We start from the raw sequence: 6,000 nt of genomic DNA on the forward strand, positions 1-6,000 counted from the left end.
GGTTAAGCACTTTTTTTCCCTTGCTGCTTTCATGATTCTCTCCTTACCTGAGTATTTTGTGAATTTGACTATGACATGCCTTGTTGATAGTCGGTTTTTGTTGAATCTAATGAGGGCCTGTGCTTCCTGGATTTTGATGTCTGTGTCTTTCCCCAGGTTAGGAGAGTTTTCCGTTATGATTTCCTCACATAACCCTTCTACCCCTATTTCTCTCTCTTCCTCCTCTGGGACCCCTGTGATTCTGATGTTGTTCCTTGTTAATGAGTCACTGATTTCTCTAATTCTTAAATTGTTCTCTTTTGCCTTAATTTCCCTCTTTTTTTCTGCTTTGTTATTCTCTATAAGTTTGTCTTCTATATCACTGATTCTCTCTTCTGTCTTGTCCATCCTTGCCACCGCTGCATCCTTCCATGGTTGCAGCTCAGTTATAGCACTTTTAATTTCATTCCTGCTATTTTTTACTTCTTTTATCTCTGCAGAAAGGGATTCTAATCTATTTTCAACTCCAGCTAGTATTCTTACTGTTGTGATTCTAAATTCTGTTTCAGACATCTTGCTTGGATCTGTGTTGGTTAAATCCCTGGCTGTCGTTTCTTTGTGCTCTTTCTTTTGGGGTGAATTCCCTCGTTTTGTCATTTTGAAGGGAGAAAAGGAATTAATGAGGTAGAAAAGTTGAAATTAAAAAAAATTAAAGTTAAAAAAATATTAAAATTAAAAATTAAACACACACACACACAAATCGCATAGATGATGTTAGATCCTAGGTGTGTTTTGGTCTGGGTGTAGAAAGTGGTTGGACAGATTAGAGAAACAAACAAACAAGGAATCAAAAAAAAGGGGGGGTGGAGAGAAAAAAAAGAAATAGTTTGAGAATTTCAAAAAATGAATACACTAGAGTAAAATACACAAAAGTAGAAAATATAGTAGAAAAAAATTATAGAAAAATATTTTTAATAAAAATTAAAAAAAATATATGAATTTTTTCATTTTCTGTGTTTAAGAAAAAAGAAAAGAAATGAAAAAGAAATAAAAGATAAAAAAAGAAAAGACAAAAAAAGGAAATGGTTTGAAAATTTGAAAAAGTGAATACACTGTAGTAGACTAAAATAAAATGACGGGAGTAAGATAGAATTTGAAAAAAATTACATAAAAGGAAAAAATATAGTAATAAAAATTAAATAAAAATATTTTTAAAAGAAATTGAAAGTAAAAATGAAGTTTTTCTCTTTCTGAATTCAAGAAAATGACAAATGAAAAAGAAAAAAATAAAAAGAAAGAAAAAAGGAAATTGAAAATTTGAAAAGGTGTGTACACTGAAGTAGATTAAAATAACATGATGGAAGTAAAGTAGAATTTGAAAAAATGTACACAAAAGTAAAACATATATAATAAAAATTAAAGAGATATTTTTAATAGAAATTGAAAATAAAAATGAGTTTTTTCTCTCTCTGTATTCAAGAAAAATTAAAGAATTGTAAAAGAGTAAAGGAAAAAGAGAAAAAAATTGAATAGATGAATCTGCTAACAGATTGAAGTAGCAATGAAATTGCTTAGTTTTCCCCTAGAGGTCAGTCCATGTACCTCTTTATAGTCCATAAATTAAGGCGGCAGTGAGGTTGTGTTCCTGAAGAGTAAAGTTGGCCCAGTTGAGCAGGGTTCAGTGTAACAGCTCCGCTCTCCACCAAATGGTGCTGCTAGCCTACTGGGGTGGATTGTTGTGGTGTTCATCAGTGTGCATGTGCAGGAGCAGTGAAAAATGGAGCCACCCAGCCACCCAGTCTGTTCTTCCAGATCAGCAATCGTGCACGTGTCCTCCATCTTCAGGTCTCGTCCACTCCCCACTTTTCCACTCTCCGTGACCAGGCCCCAGGCAGTACCTCTCTCCCAAGTTTAGTCTCAGATGTGGCTGTTTTCCCTGGCCCCTTACTTCTGAAGGACTGCAGCTTTGAACTACTCCACCCCTTTGCGGGGCGGCGGGGGGGGGGGGTGTCTCACTGAGCAATGGCCGAATGAGCAATGGCTGAATGTCAGCTGCACCCAGGAACACCTGCTGGACCCTGCCATTGCCGGTGCCCCAAGACTGTGGCCAGGTGCCAGCCTGCCTCCAAAAAAGATTGTGAGACAGTGTAGCCTCAGCATTTTAGGGACCATGGAAAATCAGAACACACATATGGCCCCAGGCTTCACCCTCAACAACCTTGCCCCAGCACCAGTGAATGTGGCTGCCTTCCAGGCTCTGCTGGGACCAGGTGGCTTCAACAGTCTCTACCAAATGTCCTTTCAGCAATGGAACTGCTTTTCCCTGTGTGGCCGGAGAACCTCCTGGACCCCACTCTCTTCCTGGGGATTCACCTTTCCCAGCAGAGTACCACCAGGTATCGAGCTGTGGAGTTGCAGCCTTTGGGCTCCCCTTCTTTACAGTCTTAATGGAATTTAAACCCTCTCCTTTCTCCTTTCTCCCTTTTCAGTTTAGCCCCTGAGGCTGTTTCCAATTTTCCACTTTCTTTCCAGCTGCTTTTGGGGAGGGGTGCTTTTCCCATATGCTCTCCCCCTCCCCAGTCTCCATCGTCTCTCCTCCCACAAAAGGGGTTCCCTACCTTTCGGGGCTTCTTGCTCTCCAACTTCAGCTCTTCGTGTTGTGCACCTGCTGAATTCTGTGGTTCAGGTTGTGTAGATTGTTGTGTTAATCTTCCAATTGGTTTTCTAGGTGTGTAGGTGTTGTTGAGAAGAGTGTTACTTAAGTTTTGTGTGAATTTCAAGTTTTCCTCATGTTATTTATTTCTGGTTTTATACTATTGTGTTCAGAGATGATACTTGGTATAATTTAATCTTGAATATTGTTTTTACTTGTTTTGTGGCATAACGTATGGCTTATTCTACAAATGTTCCAAATGTGCTTGAAAATGTTTATTTTGATTTTGCTGTTGTTGGATAGAATGTTCTGCATATGTTTGTTAGGTCCATTTGAGCCAGATAGTGTTGTTCAAATCTGCTGCTTCCTGATTGGTTTTCTGGATAACCTATTCATTGTTGAGAGTTGTGTATTAAAGTCCCCAACTACTATTGTATTATTGTTTATTTCTCCATGTGTTTTTCCTTTTTATTTGAGTGTTAAATGCTTGGCAAACAAATGTTCACAACTGTTATATCTTCTTGATTTATTGACCCTTTTATCACATATAATGACCTGTGTCCCTTTACCATTTTATTTTAAAGTCTCTTTTTCTCTGCCGTAAGTATAGCTACACTTCCTTTTTTGGGGGAGCAGTTTACCATTTACTTAAAATGTCCTTTTAGATAGAGAATAAACTGAGAGTTAATGGAGGGAAGTAAGTAGGAAATGGGCCAAATGGGTGATGCATATTAAGGAGGGCACTTGTTATGATGAGAACTGGTGTTGTATGTAAGTGATGAATCACTGAATTCTACTCCTGAAACCAGTATTGCACTATGTTAATTAACTAGAATTTAAATAAAAATTTAAAAAAATTCCTCAGAATTTGTTGGATTTTGTTTTGTATTTATTCATTCAGCCATTCTATTTCTTTTGATTGAAGAATTTAATTCTTTTATGTTTAAAGTAACTACTGGTAGCTAAGGACTTACTATTTCCATTTTGTTAATTGTGGTTATTTTGTAGATCCATTTTCTTTATTATCCTGTCTTTTTTTGGGTTTTCTTTTTTTCTTTTTTTAATGTTTATTTATTTTTAAGATGGATAGAGCATGAGTAGGGGAAGGGCAGAGAGAGAGGGAGACACAGAATCCAAAGCAGGCTCCAGGCTCTGAGCTATCAGCACAGAGGTTGACACAGGGCTCAAGCCCATGAACCATGGGATCATGACCTGAGCCGAAGTCAGGTGCTCAACCAACTGAGCCACCCAGGCACCCCAATTTTTTTGGGTGGGAAGTTTCAATGTCTTTTGGTGTCAGTATGTTTTAACTTTTTTATCATGTTGTTTTGTGTAATTACTGCAAGATTTTCCCTTGTGGTTACCATAAGGCTTACATTAAATATTTTAAACTTATAATACCTTATTTTAAACTGATAAAAACAACTTTAATATAATTCACATGCTTTATACTTTTATTTCCTTACCCCCTCACATTTAGGTAATTACTGTTACAATTTATATATTTTTTATCTTGTGTAACTAGTAACAGATTGTTGTATTTACGGTTATTTTTGCTAACATTATTTTTTTAACTTTTACAATAAATTTAAGTTAGTTATACACTACTATTACCATATTGCAGAATCTAACTATTACTATATATTTACCATTACCACTGAGATTTATGTTACCTTTTTGTTTTCATTATGTTAATTAGTGTCCTTTAATTTCCTCTCAAAGAATTTCTTTTAACTTTTCCTGTAAGAAATGTTTCGTGGCAATGAATTTCTTTAGCTTTTGTTTGTTCAGGAAAATTTATTTCTTCTTCATTTTCAAAGGACATGTTCACTGTGTATAGAATTCTTTGTTGAAAGTTCTTTTCTTCCAATATTTTGAGTATGTTTTCCCATTCGTTCTTTGTCTGAAAAGTCTCTGTCAAGAAATATGCTGATCATCTAATGGGGTTTCCTTTGTATGTTATTTCTCTCTTTTACTTCTTTTAAAATGCTTTGTCTTTGACTTTTGATAATTTAATTATATTGTGTTTTAGTGCAGCCCTATTCAGTTCAATCTATTTGAAGTCCTTTGTGTCTCCTGGATCTTCATATTCATGTCTATGCCTGGGCTCAGGAAGTTTTCAGCTGTTTTTGCTTTAAATGTACCTTTTGTTCCCTTCTCTTTCTTCTCTTTCTGGAATTTCCATATGAATATTCCTTTTTATTGTGTCTCATACTTCCTGTAGGCTTTTGTTGTTCTTTTCATTCTTTTTCTTTTTCCGACTGAGTGAATCCTTCAGGTCACCGATTCTTCTGCATGGTCAAATCTATTTTTTAAACTCTCTATTGAATTCTTTAGTTCAGTTATTACATGTTTCAACTGTTTCTGATTTTTTTCTATTTCCTTGTCAAACTTCTTTTCTTCTTCAAGCATTGTTTTCTTAATTTTGTTTAGTTGTCTTTCTTGATTCCTCATAGTTTCCTAATTTCCTTGAGAGAATTATTCTGAATTTTTTGTCTGACAGTTCACAGAGCTCCATTTTTTTAACATCAGTTAGTTGAACTTTATTAGTTTCATTTGGTAGTGTCATATGGACCTGGTTTTTGTGATTTTAATTCCTTATGCTGGTATCTGTGCATTTGAATAATAGGTCCTTTTCCAGACTTTGCAGGTTTCTTTGGAAGAAACAGTTCTTGACCAGTCAGCTCAGTTTGGGTTTCTGGGTATGTTTGATGGCAATTTCCTTAGACAGGTGAGGCCTATTATTATGGTCTATTTTGAGGTAAGGCAACTGTTTGAGCTCTTAGGATGGTGATGGGGGTGTGCCACTGGCTGAGAACAGTTGGATCAGACTGACTGATATGGGTGTGCCACTGGCTTTGTTCTCTACCCAAATGAGACTGTAGGATGGACTCAGTGGTTGCCTAAATTCTCTCTGGTTAGGCTTACTAGGTATTCTGGACTGGGTATTATTTTTAGTAATAGATGGGGCTATTAGTTAGCTTCTTTGCCCTGACCAGGTGGCAGGCCAAAACCCAGGGAGTGGGCAGCTCATTGTTTGGGGGCCCAAATAAAGTCTGAGTGTGCACTAAATTCTTTGGTCAAGTAGGCCACCAGTTTTGCACTGTAGATGGGTGAAGCCATGGGCTATGATCTTTGTTCAATAGCTATTGTACCTAGGACTGTTAAATGGGCTACACAGCTTCCTGTATGCTCTGGTTAGGTTCTCTGGTCAGACAGGCTGAAGACTGCATTCAACAATGAGTAGGAATTACAAAATAGATTCCCTGCCCAATGGGATAAACAGCTCTAAACCCAGTAAAGCCCTTTGTTGTCTTAAACTAACCCACACTCCAAGCTCCCTGGCTAACCAGAGTCATTGGCTTTGC

The sequence above is a fragment of the Leopardus geoffroyi genome, chromosome C1 (assembly GCF_018350155.1).
Source record: "Leopardus geoffroyi isolate Oge1 chromosome C1, O.geoffroyi_Oge1_pat1.0, whole genome shotgun sequence".
Taxonomy (NCBI): domain Eukaryota; kingdom Metazoa; phylum Chordata; class Mammalia; order Carnivora; family Felidae; genus Leopardus; species Leopardus geoffroyi.